We start from the raw sequence: 20,935 nt of genomic DNA, 5'->3' as shown, positions 1-20,935 counted from the left end.
TTTAAAGTTTATTTTAAATAATGGCTCTGCTTTTTGTAAAGCTCACACTAACACAATAAATGTTCTTACTAATGGCTTCTATATTACCATGTAGCTTAACTAAGCTCAAGATTTTAAATTTCAGAGTAAATCTTCACCCTCAGTTTTTATTAGTAATGTGAACCTATTTCTCTGGTTTCAAACTATGCAGACTTAATTGCAACCAGAATGCTGAAACTTTGTTTAGATTAAATAAGGAACTCATGATTCAACTTTTCTCCATTCTTTGCCAATCCTTCCTAAGTTTCCATAAAAGTATGAAAATACATTTTATAGCAATTTTAAATAATAACTAATTGAACAATTCAGAACACCAGTGTACCGTGCATCATTTTCAGCCTCACATAATACAAAAGATTGGGACTGTCACAAACTTCGGGCATAAAGCAATGATCTCAGTTTCATAATAAATTACGCTTAGAAACAGAGTGAAATCAATAGAAGCAATAACATAAAGAAGTGAATAATTATGCAACCTTATTAGAAATGCCAATCACATACTTGCCAGCCTGTAGCCTTGTGTTATGTGAAACTGTCAAAGGGCAGGGGTGTGTGAATTACGGAGCCCGCCCTGCCCCACCAGCCCACAGGCAGTGAAAACGAGTTTCACTGGGGCAAGGGCTTTGACTCAGGAATATAAATGAGGGATTCACAGAATCCTTTAGCTCCAGAAGCAGGAGCTGAAAACCAGTCATGGAGGAGAAGTAGAGTCACAGGGAGTCGCATCAAGCCCGAATTTTGAGTAAAAATGTGCAAGGATGCGGAAGCTATGTTGTGAAGAGTGCACATTAGAAAAGCAGGGACTCCTCAAAGTGCCTGAAGGGAGCAGGAAAGAGAGCTTTCAGGAAGTGTGGCCCCTGAAGAGGGCACTTGGGTTAGCAGGTTCTTTTAATGGCAGAATATGAGAGTGAAGATCTTAACATGGCTCCTGGCCTTTCTGCAGTCTGATGGTTCACGTTTTCTGAGTTTCTGCAAATGAGTATCCTTTAAATTAGGTCCCGCCCCTTGTGGGAACATTAGTGATCTCTGTCCTTTTAAACCAAGTGGTCCAGACTCTGATAAAATAAGGAACATGTTCACGGAGGAAACAGGAGTGAACACCAAATGTTAGCATAAACTCAAATGTTATACGTAACACAGCAGTCAAGGTAGGGATTAAAGTATTTGCAGAGGTTCATAAAACAAGGATGATAATTAAAACATGATTTTTTCATGTTCTCTAAAGTGAAACATGTTTCATTTTTAGCTTAATGATGGTTAGGTTTGTTCATTTATTTAATATGTATTTAGTGCCTGGCACGTCTTAGATACTCTTATTCTAGCGGGATGTAAAGATGAATCAATCATCCCTTCCCTCCAAGAACTTACGGTAAGTACCTAGAATAAAGCAATATCTTTCATTTTTAAAACTGCATACTGCTTTTGAATTCTCCAACTGTTACCCTCACTTAAGCAGATCATTTATGGTAATTTGTCTCAGAACCGGTTTCCTGTAACCAGTTATAATGGGGCTATTTGTCCATAAATTTCAGCTCAAATCTAGGATTTAAATGAGTAGCCTTCAAACTGTCCAGAAACAGATCTTTTCTCAATAACATAGAAAAATCTGTGTACCAATACTTCGAATTAGAAGGAAATAACTTCTCCTTTTTTTTTTTTTAAGACTTATTTATCTATTTGAGAAAGACGGAGGGAGCACAGGCTCATGGGAGCTGGGGGAGGGGCAGAGGGAGAGAAGTAGACTCCCTGCCCAGGAACCCCAATTGATCTCATGACCCTGAGATCATAACCTGAGCTGAAATCAAGAGGCAGATGTTCAGGGACGCCTGGGTGGCTCAGTTGGTTAAGCTGCCTTTGGCTCAGGTCATAATCTCAGGGTCCTGGGATGGAGTCCCATATGGCGTTCTTACTCAGCGGGGAGCCTGCTTCTCCCTCTGCCTGCTGCTCCCCCTGCTTGTGCTTTCTCTTTCTCTGATAAATAAATAAACAAAAATCTTTTTTAAAAAAAGTCAGATGTTTAACCACCTGATCCACCCAGGTACACTGGGAAATGACTACTCCTGTTACTGTTACTACATGGCTGAAATGTAGGTGTTAACATACAAGCGCTATACACACATTACAACCAAATAGATTAAGAATTTGTATTGAATTTAATGTGTTGAGAAATAAGACGCCACATTCATGATCATAAATCTACATGAAAGACTCTTGGCACCTTAGGCAGTTGGACTCCAGTGAGGTTGCTCGGGAAGACCACACTCTCCTGTATTCTCCAGATGATGTGACAAAAGGATGAGCATCTCAGCAATGGGGACTATTGAGAGACAGAAAAGACAATGGACTAGAAATATGGTGATTCATTTAGACCAAAGTTGTATCTGTCCCAAGGGAAATAGAGCTAGAAAAGGTTAAGATGGCCAACGATAATCATTTTCCTTTTCCCAATATATTTTGAGTTCATCATCCCCCGAAAATAGTTGTTTGTTTCTTAATCTCTGGTAAGTTTTGGTTAAAATTGAGGATACTTGCAAATCTCATGAATCCTCACTACATCCATGTCTTTACCCTTTTCTTATCAAGGACATTTTAATTTAGCTGGTTGGCCAAATTAATGAAATCTGAATGGCTTTGGCTGTGTTTTTGAAAGCTGTCCCAGAACTGGTAAAAAAAAAAAAAAAAAAAAAAATGGTTCTGTTCTTTCTGGAAGAAGTTCAGATAGGCCCTCCCCTCCACCTCCCTCCCCCATGACCTCCCCTCCACCACCCTCCCCCATAAGCTCGCTCACTTCCCCCCGCCCCTCCTCTCCTATTGTGCGGTAAGCAAGAGCCAGAAAATGGCTTTGTGACTACTATTCAGTGACAAGTCATTGTCAATGACTCCCTCCAAGGGACAGGATGCTGTGGTTAGACCCTTGCTTAAGAAGTCATTGTTTTATGACTTTTTCCATGTCCTTGTCCTCTCTGGGTTAGATGACTGCAGTGTGCTCTACTGGGATATGCCTTTGAAGTTCACTTGGCAAACGCTTATATTATCGTTTCAGCCAACATTTTTTTGTGTATAATGTGTCATAGTAGTATATATTAAAATGATGAATGTGGTTCTTGCCCTTGAAGATTTGTTAATCCAACAAGGATCAGCATTTAGTTGATGGCCCATCATCAGAAGATGATAAATTGTCATGGGAAGTATCATGACTTATTGACAGAATTTTAGGCAATCTATTAGAAATATTTGTATTGGAAAGGCATATTCCCTGGCATAAAAATATGTTCAATATTTGGTGGGTAGATGAATAAATAATTCTGGGTATATTTTATTTCCTCCCCAAATGCTATTGTCCCTGATAGCCAGAATATGAATGCAACTGAGATTCTTGTGTAATAGTTGGGTGTTTATTTCTAAGTAACAAAACCTCAATTTAAAGAACAAGTAAAAATTGAAAAAAAATACTCAGATTGATCTAAACTAAGCACAGATCTGAACTAAACTCTTCAAAGTCACAGCTTCTAATAGCTCTGGCTTGAGCTAAGCAATTTCCTGTGCAAGAGAACAAATTCTGACAACCATTTCAAATCATCAGAGCTAAGCTTTTATTAACCTGTATGTTTCAGTAGTCCATCAGTTCATCCATTATATTCATCAAAAATTAAGAAGAACAAATTTATACATTGCTAATTGGCCTCATTACGAAACCAGTGTACACACAGTTTGGTTTTGAATGGACCTAAATTCTATTTTGAATGATTAATACTGTGTGTCATTTCTTTACAACTGGCTCATCTTCATCTGGACTATGTGACTTACATTTAAAGAATAAGAATAATAATAATTAGCAATGAGCATTTATTGAGTACATACTATGTGCTAGGCATGCTTCTAACTGCTTTGTACATATCCATTTAATTCCTCATTATCTGTGAGTTTTATAACATCGTTTTCTTTTTACACAAATATATTGAGGCACAGAGCGGCTGTGGTCAGAGTTGTGCAACTAGTCTAGTAAATGCTAGAAACAGGAGCCTACTCTTTTTCATCACAGGTACTCTGTGGCCTTAGAGAAAGGACTATCTTTGAGTGGACAAATAAGAAAAATGCCACACTGATTGGGCAGATGAGGCCTGTATTGATTTCACCCATAATTTATTCTTTTGGCCAGGGCATTTGTGCAGTGTACAGAATGTACAACATTTCATGGCAGCCTCATTCTCACTTCCTCCACTACCCATCAGTACTTTTGCAAATCTCAAGTAATTTTCGCATGTATGATTTTATTTGATTTTGGCTTTGGCCATATTAAGTAAATGTAAAAGTTAACTATCCTTCCTTTTCAAAAGAGAAAGCTAAGACTCAAACAGGTTTATACATTGATCACACAAAAAGTACCTCATGAAGACCAAGCAGGAAACCAGGAGCATGGCGATCCCAGGTATGCAGCCACTGCATCCTTACCATCTACATGCTGTACACAGAGTTTTATATATGCTCACAGAGCCCTGTGGGCTAGTTGTCACTAGAGTCTTTATGTGGATGAGGAGTCCAACAAAGCTAATTACCTTGCCCTAGTTTCAATATTCTGTAAATGGAGGAGTCTGAATTCAGTGTTGGTCTGTTTGACTCCAAATCTGTGCTCTTCCTGCCACGTTTACTCTGTCTCTACTTGAGTAGATCTGATCATTAGGTGTAGACATGTCCATACAAAATAACACTCATTAGTGTTGGGTTGTTGGAGTTTAAGATAAAACATTGCTTAGACAAAACAGCCTACAGGGGATACACTAGGGAGGATACTGCTCGAGATTTTAATAGGTTAGAACATAAGGAGATAATACTTTCAAGAGGGAGAACCACTTACTTAATCAGGATGCACTAATTGAGCACCTGTTAAATACCAGGCGGCTATTTAGTTGTAATGTGAGTGATAATGCTGAAAGTAGAAGCACTTATCCTCCAGGGGATCACAATCTAGTTAGTGAGATAACTAAAAGGCCTGGATGTGAAAACTTAAGCTACTCAGTCGTTTTCAAGGACCTCTTTCAGTAGGGTCTCCCTTAGTGGATTCACAGAAGAAACAGTCACAGATTTGGTGCCTCACAGACTTGGAACTCCATTTTCTCCACTGACTAGAGTGGACGCATCTACTAAAAATAGATCTTGTGCCCCAAATGCAGAGCCTGAGACAAGGACTCAGTGCAGGCAGTTTATTGGGCTGGTGGTGTGTCTGAGAGACAGGGAAAGAGAAATATATATATATATAAAAGAGTATTATCAAGGTGGTGGGAAATGGGGTTAGAGTGCTCCAGATTATCCTGAGAAGTGTACCAGAACATCCCAGAACTGCCCATTCTGAGAATAGCAGTCAGAAGCATTTGTGTCCTATTCTGTCTCCTATTCATTGAGAGTTGACTCTAGGGACAGGCTCTCCCCCATGCTTCTGGGTTTGCTGGTGGACTGAGTGGATGTTTGCAGGATGTAAGACTGGGGCAGAGAGTGGAAAGTTGCGTGGCCTGGCTTAAAGTGAGACAGAGTAAACTGCAGCTGTGACTGAAATCAGAGGTAGGTTGAGAGAATGGGAGACTGTTCTGATCCCTTCCATGAGTGGCAGCACTGGTCAGCTGTTCTTGTTATAACCGAAAGATAGATCAACCAACTGGGCAAGTATAGGCGTCAGACCCTAGAGGGTCAACGCTGTGTGTTGCCTTGGCACTTAAACTCTCTGGGTCTCTCCACGCATGCCCCTCACCTGTTACCATGAGCCACATGCCCAGTGTTCATGACCTTATATAGGATTCATTCCCTCTGAATCTGGGCAGGTCCGCTGGCGCTCTTCTTCACTTTTGACAAGTAGAACACGGTGGAAGTAATACTGCATGATTTTCAGGGTTAGGGAAGAATCCTTGCAGCTCCCTGCAGGGTTTCTTGGAGTGCTTGCTCTTGGGATACCGTCTCTTGGAATCGAGGTGGCATACCAAGAGAGGCTCCAGCTGTGTGGAGAGGTCATGTATTTTGCTGTGGTCCCCCGCCCCAGCTGAGCTCCCAAATGACAGGGTGTATGCACTGCTAGCCATGCGAATGGCATCTTGGGTGTCCAACGTAGTCAATCTCCAGATGACTCAGCCCAACATCTGTCTGCCCATAACCACATCAGAGTCCCCAAATGGAAACAACCCAGCTGAGCCCAGGGAACCTACAGAACCATGGATGTCTTAAACTATTGTTTTAAGCCATTAAGCTTTGGGACAGTTCGTTACGCATCAGTCGTTAAGTGGCACAGGATATAAATCAATTATTTCTTAGATATCAGCAAGGTTTTACTTTGGTACACAGTTGCTACCTGACATTTTAAAGACTCCATTTTTTACTTTTTACTTACCATAAAGTTGCTCCTTGGAAATAGGTTTGTGGAATAATATTGCTGCTTATCAGTTTTCTCCTGATAACTTTATAGATGAAATTCTTAGATTTATTGTGTCATGAATCCTTTTGTAGTCTGGTAAAGCCTAAAGGAGTCTTTCTTAGAAGAATATTTTTGAGTGCATAATATGAGATTTGTAGAGCTACAAAGGAAACTAATCATACGATGACATAGTTTTCAAAATATTTTAGAAACCAAATCTGTGATACAGTAATTTATGCACTTTTTATTAGTGTATTTTTAAAAATATTTTATTTATTTGACAAAGAGAGAGAAAATGAGAGCGCATAAGCAGGGGGAGTAGCAGAGGGAGAGGGAGAAGCAGGCTTTCCCAAGGAGCCTGATGCAGACTCCCACGATCCCAAGACCATGGGATCATGACCAGAGCTGAAGACAGATGCTTAACTGATTGAGCCACCCAGGTGCCCCTTATTAGTGTGTTAAATGCAACACTAACAATCCTGAAATAGTCTTAGAGAGAACACCTATATACTTAGTTCCTAGTTTGTCTCATAAGCCTTTGATAGACTTCCTTTTTTTTAAACATACTTTAACACATCTGTCCATCTAAGCATCTATCCATCCATCTATGCATCATTAAACCATCCTAATGTTTTTTGTGCAAGTCAATGTAATTTGCAAAGCAAATTGCAAGTTTCCTTTAAATAATTCAGTGTGTATATCATAAACCAGAAGATGGATGTATTTCAAGATACCTAAAATAATTATAATCTGATATGAACATAGGTGTGATTTCTCTTGCTGACATCACAGGTACTACCAAAGCTCTGGTTTGTTGCTAACATCCATAACTGAGAGGGATGCTAAGTTTAAGTCAGAAGTTACCAAAAAATAAGATGCAGTGTTTTTTAATTCAACTTCATGAACTCCCTAGGTTTTACTCATAGATTCCTTGGGTTCCAAGAGCCCCACGTTAAGGGACCTGGTATGTGAGATGTGCAGATGGTCCATGAATTAATTTAAAATTTAAGTCTAGTGTATATAATAATATAGGTGTGTCTTAAAACTCAAGTTTTTAAAAATAAATTTTGACATTTTTACCTGCAAGTTACTATAGCGAAATTAAGGAAAGAAGCTGAGAATACTTCAAAGAGTCATTGAAAAGAAAAAGAAAGGAAGAATTATAGAACTGACCTCTGTATTAGATTGGTAGGCCTACTATAAGTACCAAAACCCGAGGGACTTAAAACAGGAATATGTTATCTTATAATCTAGAGGCTAAGAGTCCAAAATCGATGTAACAGCAAGGCCGTGCACGCTGTGATGGCTAGGAAAAAATCCTTCTTTGCCTCTTGGAGTGCTTGCTCTTGGGATACCGTCTCTTGGAATCAAGGTGGCATACCAAGAGAGGCTCCAGCTGCATGGAGAGGTCATGTATTTTGACCTTCTGGTGTTTGCAGGCAAACGTTGGCATTTCCAGTCCCATGGCCATCTTCTCCTCTTTGTCTGCCCGTCTTCTTTCCTCTGCATGTCTGTCCCTGTGTTCACATTTCCCCTTCTTGTAAGGACACCAGTCGTATTGGATTAGGGCCCAACCTAATGACCTCATTTTAACTTGATTACCTCTGTAAAGACCTGATTTCCAAATAAAGTCACATTGTCAGATATTACTAGGGGTTAGAACTTAAACCTACCTTCTGGGGGGGACATAGTTCAACTGATAACAGCAGACCATTATAACTCAAAGGAACAAAGGTTTAGTTGTAGTTTGAAACCAAATACTTCTAGAAGGATCTGAGATTAAATGTGACTGGAGTTACACGGTCTGCTCTTCCTTTTATACAACTCCTTTCTAGAACAGTAAATTTGTGTTGGATAGCCCTTCATGATTTTTTAAAAATTTAAGTCTAAAAATACAAATCTAAGTAATCCCTAACATTCATGTTTTAGTCAAAACATTGGGCTCCAAATAGCTTTATCTATTTTTCAACAGTATTAAACTGCAAAAAATTTTAACAGAAAATTATACCCAAAGAACTGTTTTAAAATTCTTAGTGGAACTATACCTGATTAGTCAACAATGGTTATTGAGTAACAGTGAGTACAGAGTACTCTATTCCCTGAAGAGAAAAAACATATATATAGCAGACCTGAGCCATGTCCTTAAGGGTTTATAGCATAATGAGACAGATAGGATTTACTCACACACACACACACACACACGGATTCACAGGATACTCAAAATAAAGGAATTTTTTAATTTTAAAAATCCTTTTTTATCTGCACTTTCATGTGGATTTAAAATTATTTTCTGATTTTGAATTGGTTGAAAACTCAGTTCGTATTTACAATTTTAATTGTAGTATTAGGTTTTTCTTTTTTTTAATTCAATATTGATTAATCCTGCCTCTACAAAAATCATCCAGAATCATTAGAAATCAACTTCATGAGGTTGTTGTCACTTTGAGTAAGTAAGATGAAAACAACAAAAGACATAACCGCTTAGAACATTTTAATAAATGTTGGCTATTATTATTAACTATATCTGTAGAATGTGTAGCCCAAAATCATCATTTAGGCCCTTTGCCTGTAGTTCTGATATTTATGTGGCTAACTGAGCCCCATCGTTGTTGTTTTATACTTTACAAAAATGCAATCCAAAATATAGTTGACTTTTTTTTTATTGTTATGTCACCATACAGTACATCATTAGTTTTTGATGAGTGTTCCATGATTGACTGTTTGAGTATAACACCCAGTGCTCCATGCAATCCATGCTCTCCTTACTACCCACCACCAGGCTCACCCATCCCCCCACTCCCCTCCCTTCTAAAACTTTCTGTTTGTTTCCCAGAGTCCATAGTCTCTCATGGTTTGTCTCCCGCTCCGATTTCTCCCACTTCTTTTTTCCCTTCTCCTAATGTCCTCCATGCTATCCCTTATGTTCCAAAATAAGTGAAACTATATGATAATTGACTTTCTCTGCTTGACTTATTATAAGTCAAGCTTATCATAGCATAATCTCCTTAATTTAGCATAATCTCCTCCAGTCCCATCATCCATGTTGATGCAAAAGTTGGGTATTCATCCTTTCTGATGGCCGAGTAATATTCCATTGTGTATATGGACCACATCTTCTTTATCCATCCATCTGTTGGAGGCCATCTTGGCCCTTTCCACATTTTGTCAATTGTGTAAATTGCTGCTATGAACATTGAGGTACACACGGCCCTTCTTTTCACTACATCCAAAATACAGTTGATTTTTGAAAAACATGGGAATTGGGGGTGCCAACAATCCACACCATTGAAAATCCACAGGTAGGGGCGCCTGGGTGGCTCAGTGGGTTAAGCCTCTGCCTTTGGCTCAGATCATGATCTCAGGGCCCTGGGATCCAGCCCTGCATCGGGCTCTCTGCTCAGTGGGGAGCCTGCTTCCCCCCCTCTCTCTGTCTGCCTCTCTGCCTACTTATGATCTCTCTGTCAAATAAATAAATAAAATAAATATATTTTTTAAAAAGAGAGGAAAAAAGAAAATCCACATGTAACTTTTGACTCCCCCAGAATTTAATTGCTAATCATGTGTTGTTGACAGAAAGCCTTCTGGATAACATAGTCAACCAGCATATATTTTGTATGTTCTATGTTTTATAGATTGTGTTCATATAATAAAGCAAGATAGAGAAAAGGCAGTATCATTAAGAAAATCATAAAGAAGAGAAATGACATTTATAGTACTATACTGTGTTTACTGCAAAAAAAAAAAAATCCATTTATAAGCAGACCTGATCAGTTCAAAGCCATGTTGTTCAAGGGACAACTGTTAGAACATTATTATTTTCAAAATAAATAGGAACCATAATTCCAAATAATTCTTAGACACGTAAGGGAAACATATGCCTTTAAGAAAAAATATATATATATATTTTGTATTTTATTTTTTATATTTTATTTTATATTTTATATTCATATATATGTACACACACACACACATATGTATATATTCAAGATTGGAAGTGACCCAAGGAAAAAAGTCCAGTTGCCTTTTGATTTCAGAGAGAGAAGAGTCTAGAAAGCATTGCTTTGGCTCAGTAGGTCTTCACTGAAAGGTACTGAATATCTCTGAATCTTAATTCCTCATCTTTAAGGAACTGATATTAGTACCTACTTCCAGGATTGCTAGGACCTGAGTGTATGTAAATTCCCTTATGGCATGTTAGGCCTATAGTAAATGCTCAGGAAAAGTGGCTTTCAGTTCCCAGCCCCTTCTGTAGTATCCCATAACCTCAATCTCTTGGTCAACGTGGTCACTCTGCTAGGAAAAAAATTTTGGATGGAATGGGAAAATGCTATGCCTTTCTTTTATGGTCCTGAACTTTCAACCTGCAAGAACATAAGAATATGGAAGAAAAACCAAGTAAAAAGTGAAATAGACGGTTTGCTCCCCCTCTATTTGTATCTGTGGAGCTTCAGGGGGCCAGGATTTCCCTAGCGAGCAGATTCCCTCCTGCAGAACCTTCCAGAACGCTTGTGTCTGATGAAGAGAAGGCCCGACAGCATGGTGTTGTTCCAGTCGCCTGGTGTTGCTTGCTGAGGGGGAAGGCAGAGGTCCGCCTGTATAATCCGATTTCATCAACCCACACTAATCACTACTGATAGTAGCAAAATTTAGCCTGGATCTGCTTCGTTAATCTAGATTGACAGGAGGTAAAAGAAAAGGGACACACGGACACAGAAACAAAGAGAGGAGAGCCAACACTGATTTCCAGCCTTGTTCTTCCACCTGGGGCTTCTAAATTGCTCCCCTCTGGGGCTTCTATTTTTCTTACCTTATAAACAAACGTTCCTGGTTGTTAGGAGACCAGCCCTTTCGCGGAGCAGTTTCAACAACAACAGGTGCGCTGTGAGTCTCGGGACTGCGGAGAGAGCAATACCTACGCGAGGCTGCGCAGAAGGTACTTACAGGTGCACATTGTACCTGACACTATGTATTATTTATTGAAACTGAGCTCTGCATTCTCTGTATCCTCTGGGCAGCCCTGGAGTCAGGCGCCTCCTAAAATGGATGCCACCAGCAGCTAACCTGCAAAGTCTCCTAAGTGCTTTGCTCTCAACGATTTCTCTTACTAAGTGATTGTAAGCTGTCGCCAGCGAGTTTTTCATTAAAGCTTGGGGAGTAATTGGGACTTGCACTTATAGCAGCCGAGGGAGGAATTCCTCTGTGATTCTGGACGTTTGCACATGGATCCGAGCTCTCTTTTCTAAGGGACACTCCACCCTGGGGTTTGCGGCTAGAGAGAAGATTCACATGTTGCAGCTTCTGGCTCCATATACGGAGTGATTAGTGATCTGTTATGTGTGTCTTCACATGCTTAGTACTGAGAAGAAAAATGGGTTATCTGAAGGTTATCTTCATTGTTACGTACAACTTCTGTGTCTGGCAAACCATGGAACTTTTTGCATTTGGGTAACAAAGACATTTGGAATAAACTCCATTGGATTTTCCATGTTGGTAAAAGTGTTGTTGGTCACCTCACTATTACAAGTTGCCATGCAAAAGACACCTAAGGGTAAAAATGTCTCCTGGGTAAGTAGATCGTGTTTTTATATCTCTTAAAAATATATATATTTCTTTGAGCAGAAACACATCATTTGAGGACTTAAAGACATCTGGTGGCTTCATGATAGTACAGGTGTTTGGGAGACTTTCAGGAAGGATTTGCCTGAGAAAAGCATAGAAGTGTCTTTATATTAGTGTTAGAAATCCTTGGGCAAAAGCCCAGTGGTGTGCTTGCTGAAATATGAACTATATGACATGCAAACTGTGGGTTTGTTTTGCCACTTTGAAGTTGCTTCGGATTTGCCAGTAAACACAGAATTTAAAACGCATCAATACAAAGTCAAGGTTGTAACTTTAAGGTGTTTTTAACTGTTTGTGTTCAGTAAAGATAGTGCAGATTTCTTAGGGGAGTATTAGGTCAAATTTTACAGGGAACGGTGTGCAGAGTTTTCATTATTTGGGCATTTGGTTCCCCCTCCTTTTTTTTCCTTAGGAGGAAGATAGCAATAGGCATTTTTCAATTTTACAAGTCTAATTAAATTCTGTCAATCCATAATAGACATGTACAGTGGGGGTTTAACATTCCAGGAATAACAAGGACATGTTAATCCTAATTGAGTTTGGCTCTTTAATGTTGTTTCAAGTTCGTTTCCTACCAAAAATACAAAATACATTAGATGGAGCTCAAAATAATAACAATCTGTAAACTCTTAAAGGAACAAGTGGCTTTAATTCCCTGCTGTCATATTGAGTGAGCTTGGTACATTAAAATTAATAGGCAAATGGATTCCCTTCTCCTGTCCATACAAACTTGGGTCTCAAACACCAATGTGTTCCACCAGCACCAACACATGCAACCCAACCTTACTCAGTGCAGAATTTATTAGATTTATGATTGTGGTCTTCTTAAAATAACTCAGGGAAAAAAGGATTCTGTTTTTGCCACCTTAATTTGAAATTGACTGATTAGGTTATTTTTACTTTGTGTGAAATAGCATGATGCATACTTGAAAATGGTGACTGATCCCTTTCTGTAATTGACCGTTGTGCTTTAGAAGACTTAGTAAAAAGAGATGTATCTTTGTTTAAAAAAAAAAAAAAACCCAAAATTATTTCAAACAACTGACCGTGTTTTTTTCAAGCTATTCACTGTCAACAATTATATTGATTTTTTTTTGTCTTGATATTTTTACTACCCTTGATTTTTCATCTTGTCCTGGTAGAACCAAGTCCTAGGATCCACACACCCGTGGCCTTTGTAGTGAGTTTCACTCCCTCTCTCTACGGATGGCTCCAGCAGCTAATTCTGTTTCCCATTTGGGTCTCTGCCACTTCTCCCAGTACATAAACACCAATGAAAGGAGTAGTTCCAAAAGTATATCTCCTCCTTCATCTGATTAATCCCTTCTAAAAGATTAATTCTCCCAGAGCGGTGTCTGCCTAATGGAGGGTTTCTGCCGTGAGGGCAAAACCTGAAACATTTTATTAGCTTAGACCACCACTGGGTTTGGTTTACTTCAGACTCAATGATGCCAATATTTTTGTAAAAGTTCAAGTTGTTGGCTAAAAATTTAGGAACAGTTATTTTAATAGTCAGAATACTTGTCTTTTGTTAGGTTATAATTTTCACTGTATATTCTGTATAAATGCATTAATGTCACTATATAAATGTCTCTATACGAGGGCTTGTCAGAAGCAGAGTTTATGAGTTTAATCACTCTTACATCCCAGAAAATATAGCAATTCAGTCGGTGTGTGCTGACCCTGCAATGAAACCATGACTGTTCGTTAGTCTTATAAAATGTCTTATTTTAAATACAGGGTGCAGGCAGATGTTTTCTGACATTGGCCATTGCCTCAAATTTAATCAGTTGTGGTGGTTTTAGGCATTGAATGACATTTCCCTGAGTTTTTTGGCTTTCTGGGGTGAAATGTATCTGATAGTCCTTTGCCATTGGCCAGTTTCCATTTGAGCTTTTACTAAGACTTGAATTTAGAGGAGAACAACATGATTCATCTCATCTCAAAGCACACAGCAAACCTCTCAGTGGAGAAAGTGGGGCTTCTCTCTCTCTCTATCCCTGGTCTGTCTTGAGTCTTCCTTAGATACACTTTGCCCCAAATGATAAACACTGACACGGATTGTGAACATCACAATCCAGGGAGAAACACCACTTTCTTTTTGTGGCGCGGACTCTGCGGCAGCATGGTGTCTGGGCACCTGTATATTATCGTGCCTGAGAGTTTCTCTGCCTTTAATGAATGAGACTAGCAACTACCTGCTTCTCTGAGATGTGGTGAGGATTAGCAAGTCGTCTTGCTGTAAGGGTTCAACAGCCGTTCAACAAATGTTTACTGAATGCCTCTTCTGTGATATTCTCAGAACTGTGGAAATAGCAGTGAATAAGATACTCGAAAATCCCCGTCTGCATCGAGCTCGTGTTTTAGTGAAAGAAGACAGACAAAAAGCAAACACAAAAGCAGTATATAACATGGTGAATAAAAGAAAGCAGGGAATGGATTAGGAAGTCCGAGGGTTTGGGAGGGGGTGTTTCCAATTGGTTAGTCCAGTGATTTGAGCAAATACTTCAGGAAGGTCGCAGAACCAGCTGTGTGGAAATGTAGAAGTCAAGCATTCCCAGGAAAGGAATGTTGAAGTGCAAATGTCCTGAGGCAGGAGTGTGCCTGAAGTATGTGAGAGGAGCATGGCTCAACTTCAGGGACATTCTTAAAATTTCTTTGTGTCTCCTGAATGCATTTGCATATCTTTGCCAATTGTTTCATTTTCATTGGGAATTCCAAGGCAGATCTAAATGTGTGTATTCAAATCTCCAAGACCGGTAATGTGTGGAGACTTCCTAGGACAGCCCATACCACACTTGCCGGATGAAGATTACAGATGGCACAAAGGAAGGGGAGAGGACTGACTATCAATGACACATTCACACTTTATAGAAAGTGTTATGGCCCTTGAGAGTTGAGAAGTTTGTTTATTTTTTTTTTTTAATGTTGAGACAGTTTTACAAAGAAGCATAAGGATGTTTTTGGAGGAACTGAAATTAGAATAAATTTTAAAGTAATGTTAAAGATAGTATTGAGAAAGAATGCTTAGGGATAAGCCTCCAGATCTGTGAAACACAGCTTTCCCAATAATAAATTATACTTTTTGTTGGGATATGGTTAAGTATATAACACAAAACTTTATTGTGGCATCTCCACAGATTCTTGGACTCTAAAAATCTCTTCCAGAAGTCTGTGTTTTGAGACACGGTCATGTGGACATTTGTTCATTAGAGCTCTATGGACCTCTTAAGGCTGTAGGTCTGACTTAATGCCAGACTGACCTACTTTGTGGAAGAGTTGCTCAGCCCTGAAAATACAGAAATAAGAGATCCCACTTAGGATACTGTCACTGAGTAAACTCCCTTGCTGTTTTTTTAATTCTCAAGAACTGATATCAACCACACCGCAGTTTCTGATATTCCCAATATGTGGTTCTCTTTAAAATGATGATTTCTCTATAGTACAGTCTATTTCATTATCTGCTTTTCTATTTTTTTACTCAGAGCCATAAAAAGCTAATAAAAGTTATGTAAGAAAATGAAGGCAGACTGTAAAGGACCTAAATGAATTACATTCTCCTAACCACAGGCTAGAGATTAAGTAAGAACTCAGAACTTCGGGGTCTACCTTCTATTTCTTGATAGGGATGGTCCTGGCAAAAGCATTAGGTGTGCACATGTTTTTATATTATTTTATATTATAATATTATAATATTGAGAAAGAATATGTTATATATGGTTATTATGTATTAAAATACATGTTACTGGAAATTAGATAAAGACTAACATGAAAATAAAACACTCCATCTAAGATGGGGCACTAGTAAGTTTCTGAAATAGAAAAGCCATACTCCAGCCCAAGAATCTATCCCTTCTCCTTGGTCACTGTCTGTGTCATCTTATTTCCATATAAATGTCTTTCCATATAAATGTCAAAGATTCACTCATCTTCTGAGGTGGTGGTGGTTGTTGTGGTTGTTTTAACTTCTCTGGTAGCTATCTGTGCCCATCTTTTTTTTTTTTTTTAAAGATTTTATTTATTTATTTGACAGACAGAGATCACAGGTAGGCAGAAAGGCAGGCAGAGAGAGGAAGGGAAGCAGGCTCCCTGCTGAGCAGAGAACCCGATGCGGAGCTCGATCCCAGGACTCTGGGATCACGACCTGAGCCGAAGGCAGAGGCTTTAACCCACTGAGCCACCCAGGCGCCCCAATCTGTGTCCATCTTGATGAACTTAAAGCTGAATGGTTTTAAGTCATTTCTGTGTCAGAGATTTACCTCTTGTTGGTTTTGCTTCATTAAGTATGTAGGTTTCACTAGAGTATGGAAATTACTGGTCTTTCAGTCAGTAACAGTTTCTGAAAATAACCAATTTTATATTTCCCTTTTTTATGCTCTGAACATATGCCACTATCATCAGAAATATTTCTCTATTGGTGCTCAGCTGGCCCAGTCAGGTAAGCCTGGGCTCTTGATCTCAGCTCAGGTCATGATCTCAAGGTCATAGGATTGAGCCCTACGTAGGGCTCCAAGCTGAGCTCAGAGTCTGCTTGGGATTCTCTCTCCCTCTGCCCTTCCCCACCCTGCTAGCCCCTCCCACTATATATATATAAAAATTTTTTCCCTCCCCTTTTGTTCCTTGTTGGATTACATTAGGTTTATTGTACTTACTTCAAACACCTATGCAGGTTTTCATTTTTTCACCTGCATTCACAACTGAGAGGAAATCAGAGTGATACAGATAAATTATTTACTTTGGCTCACAGCTGCTAAGAGTCTTTCAAAAACTCACACATGCAGGCAGTTTTTGCCTTCTCTCTCTCTCTCTCTCTCTCTCTATATATATATATATATATACACACACACACACAATTTTTTTGTTTACTAAATAGAGAAGCTCAATATCTAGGCTCGGAAACCTGAAAGATTTTACCAGGTGGCTTTAGCAAATATGCATTTATATAGCTCTCTAGATCCCAGCCATAAAGCATTAAGAAATGTGTGCTTGTATGAAGGCTGCTCTTATTAATTATGTTTTTAAATATTAAAATGTGCACCATTTAAAAATAATCATAGTTCTAACTTACCAGGTACTTACACATTTAAAAGGTGGCATATCGTCATCTCCTGTCCCCAAACTAATGCTTTCCCCCTGCCTCCTGTTTCCCGTTGCTCTTCCTGGTGACATTATTCTCTCTTATACCCAAACTTAAAGCATTGTTGACAGTGTTTTGAAAGGGGGAGAGTACGGGCTATATAGTGGGGAACATATGGACTTCAAAATTGGATTTGGGGTTTAAAGCTTGAGTCCTCCAACCGCCGTAGGACGTTGACATCATTAACCTCTGAGGTTCAGTTTGTTTATCTGTCAAATGGGGATAGTAGAGCTTTTCCTGTAGGAATATTTTTTAAATAGTGTATATGAATTACTTATCATAGTGCTAGCACTCGCAAGTAGTTCGTTAAAAATCAGTTTGTTCCCCTCATCATTTCCTTCCCAATCTCATGACTATAGCACGAATTTAGGGATCCCTTACCTTGTATCTACTGGCCTGTGTAGCAGGCTCTTCTCTCAGGCTTCCAAACTTTCTCCTCTCCCACTCCTTCCAGATATTTCTGCTCCTCCCTAAGTTCCCTTAAACCCAGATTTTCATCATTTCTCCAGCAGACCAAATCCTTTCCAGATTCCTCATCGTCCCTAAGTAAAGTTAAATGTTCTTGAACCCAATTGACTCCCTTCACAGAGAAGACAACCAAGGGGTCTAGAATCGGGGGCCCTCTGTTCACCCCTCCGGCTTCTTTCTCTTGGGTTCAAGCCATGGCCTGAGACCGCTGGGCATCAAGCTAGTGGGACTTCTCTTCTCAGGGCTCTTACTGAGCACAAGTCTGACAGTGAGGGAACATTCAACTCGACTGTGTGCAGATGCTTCCCAAGGTCTCCCCCTGGGGCTGGCTTTCTCCCTGGATGTTCCCCAGGACCAAAGATCATGGCCTGCAGGCCGGTGGAATGTAGGTAAGAAGCGGGAGGGAAGATCCCATAATTATCCTCAAACCACGTAGTGATCTGCCGAACTCTTCCCTTATTCTATTTGGTGAAGGTTTTATAAAAGAGCTCAAGCAGGTGCATGGAAGATATCATTTAAAATCTAAACTCGAAAGCACCAATTCCAGACTAAATAAGAAGTGTTCCTTTTCTGAGAGATGTTGATCTATGTCCTAGTTCATCTTAGATCCCACATCTGAAGCATTTGGAACCCAGGAATGGGAGGACCAACTGTGACTTGTTCCTTAAAATCAAGAGGTGTGATACCATTTGCAATGGGTTACCAAACCACAGTGTGTTCAAAGGAATCTGAGTCTGTGCCCAGTAGGGGATTTTGTTCCTTCTGCTGTGCGTGACAGCCCCAGCGGGCATTAGCGGCTTTGATCAGCAGGGCCAACAAAACTTTCAGGGAAAACACAACACAGCCCTACAATTCCACTGCTTGGGGAGAAGGGCAGGTATGGCAGTCCTCCTTGTAGAGAGATAGAAGGTAAAGCAGAAGTAAAATAAGGATGGGTTGGTTACTTCCAGCCTGAGAAAACTGTGGGGTATATGGGGCCGGGGGGGTGAGTGGTATCTCCTTTCAGTAATTAGATGGTGCCATATTCAGGGACACTACCTTTGGCAAAAAGGCTGGAGAGATTCCACCGTAAGCAATTTCAAATTAAGTTATGAACGTTAACCCTGTTTCAGGGAGTCAGCCAAGGTAGGGTGACCCGAAGTCCCGTATCGTGCCTGTTGCCTCGCAGTAACTATTAAGAGTGATTTTCACTCTCGAAGGTGTTCTGGTTTGGATAATAAGTTACCTGGTCGCTCTCCGTGTTCAACAGAGTGTGAATTGGTGATGAAAGTGGAGAGCAGTGGGGGAATTGCTGGGAAGACTGAGCTATCCCCAGGAAAGGCTGTGCTCTGAGTGCTCTTGACACTCAAGGAGAAGGGGAGGGTGCACGTGTCTGTGGCATTGGCAGGGAGGCATCAGCTTTCTGACTTTGGGAAAGCTCATTGATCTCTTTTGAGGATCCCTCCCTTTCCCTACAAAATGGGGATCCTTATATCTACCTTGTATGGTGGCTGTAAGGATAAAGTGTAACTATCCAAGGAGCAGAGGTACTGAAGACAAGAGATGTCCTAGGAATAGTGACACAAGCTGTACTGCTTACAATGACCTCCACTGCCAATCTAGATTTCTCAGCCTGACCTGGAGGAATGTCAGCATCCAGCCTCAGACTAAGGGTCTGGCCCAGTTCCCAACCATTTCTGCAGGTAGAACCTCTACCTCTTTGAGGGGAACCAGGGTGGCTCAGTTAGTTAAGCATCTGCCTTCAGCTCAGGTCACCATTCCAGGGTCCTAGGATTGAGCCCTGGGCTCCCTGCTCAGTGGGGAGTCGGCTTCTCCCTGCTCCCTCTTTCTCTCATGTGCTCTCTTTCCCTCTCAAATAAATAAAGTCTTAAAAAAAAAAAAAAAACAACTCTATCTCTTTGAACATACATGCTTCTCTACCCCTGTGCTTCCGTTCCCACTCTGTGGCTAACAAGTTGACACCAACACCCTTGAAATTTAATTGCTGCTACTTCTGAACCGAGTTCGAAACTAAGTCTTATTAGCAAAGGTCACTTGAAAGAAAAGAGATCATTAGAGTGACCCTCACCACATATATATGTAGCCCTTGTGTATAAGTAAGTTTACATTTATGTCTTTAAAGCTAACAGCATATACTGTAATAAATGTCAAAACCCTAGGTGTTTATTATGTCTTTGATAATGACAGCGTTTAAAATGGAGTGAAAATATGTTAGTGTTTATCATGAATGATGATACAATGACTTCTGGGGAAAAAAAAAAACCACACAGGATATTCAGAATACTTAGTGGAGGACAGAAAGACAGAGTTTCTCCTAAGGACTTAAGCTAATCCAAGCAAATAAGACAATATAAATCAGGAGAGAGCACTATTTTAACTTACATTCTACCAAAAAATTAAGGTGAGAGGGAAATTATTAAAATGTGCAGAAAATCCCCACTGCATTCAAAAACAAAGACTCTCAAGGATGCCTGGGTGGCTCAGTCAGTTAAACATCTGCCTTTGGCTCCTGTCATGATCGCCAGGTCCTGGGATTGAGTCCTGTCTCAGGCTCCCTGCTGGTCCCCCTGCTTGTGCGCACGCGTACTCTCTTTCTCTGACAAATAAATAAATACAAAATCTTGAAAAACAAAACAAAACAACACACACACATGCACACACACAAAAAAAAAACACAGAAATTCCTATGCCAGAGTGCAAATGTATCAGTATTCCTCTCACTGTGGAAGTTTGATATTTTTATCTTGGCATTGTTTGCTAGCTCTTGGGTCTTAAATTTATGGTCTTATTAACTTCCCAAGTCAAACCAGGAGAGTGAAAGGAGCTGACTTGGCTGTCTCTGGTAGCATGAAGGAAAGTACCTGCATGTAAACAACAGGGTTCTTCCATCTCTCCCCTCTGGCTGAACCAACGCCACGAGGTCAATGGACTGCACCTCCTTCTAATGTATAGGAAGGATACGAACATCTCCCACTTCCTGGAGCCCCCACCCCAACCCCAGTAACCCAAGGGATGCATTCCTTTTTTTTTCTTTTTTAAAATATTTATTTATTTGACAGAGAGAGATCACAGTAGGCAGAGAGGAAGGCAGAGAGAGACAGAGAAGCAGGTTCCCTGCTGAGCAGAGAGCCCGATGTGGGGCTCAATCCCAGGACCCTGAGATCATGACCTGAGCTGAAGGCAGAGGCTTAACCCACTGAGCCACCCAGGCGCCCCCAAGGGATGCATTCTATTTAACTTAGCCTTAAGAAAGGTCGGGAGTGGAAATGCGACCA

At 40.1% G+C, this 20,935-nt stretch overlaps 1 protein-coding gene across 4 annotated transcripts in view; it reads left to right on the top strand.

Annotated features, from left to right (window-relative positions):
- CACNB2 (calcium voltage-gated channel auxiliary subunit beta 2) overlaps window positions 1–20,935 on the top strand; it is a 380,199-nt gene that overhangs the window by 145,309 nt on the left and 213,955 nt on the right. The window lies entirely within an intron of this gene.

This window comes from Mustela putorius, unplaced genomic scaffold (assembly GCF_011764305.1).
Source record: "Mustela putorius furo isolate JIRA1106 unplaced genomic scaffold, ASM1176430v1.1 tig00000827_pilon_pilon_pilon, whole genome shotgun sequence".
NCBI classification, from domain to species: domain Eukaryota; kingdom Metazoa; phylum Chordata; class Mammalia; order Carnivora; family Mustelidae; genus Mustela; species Mustela putorius.
This window is presented reverse-complemented; position numbering and strand designations above follow the sequence as displayed.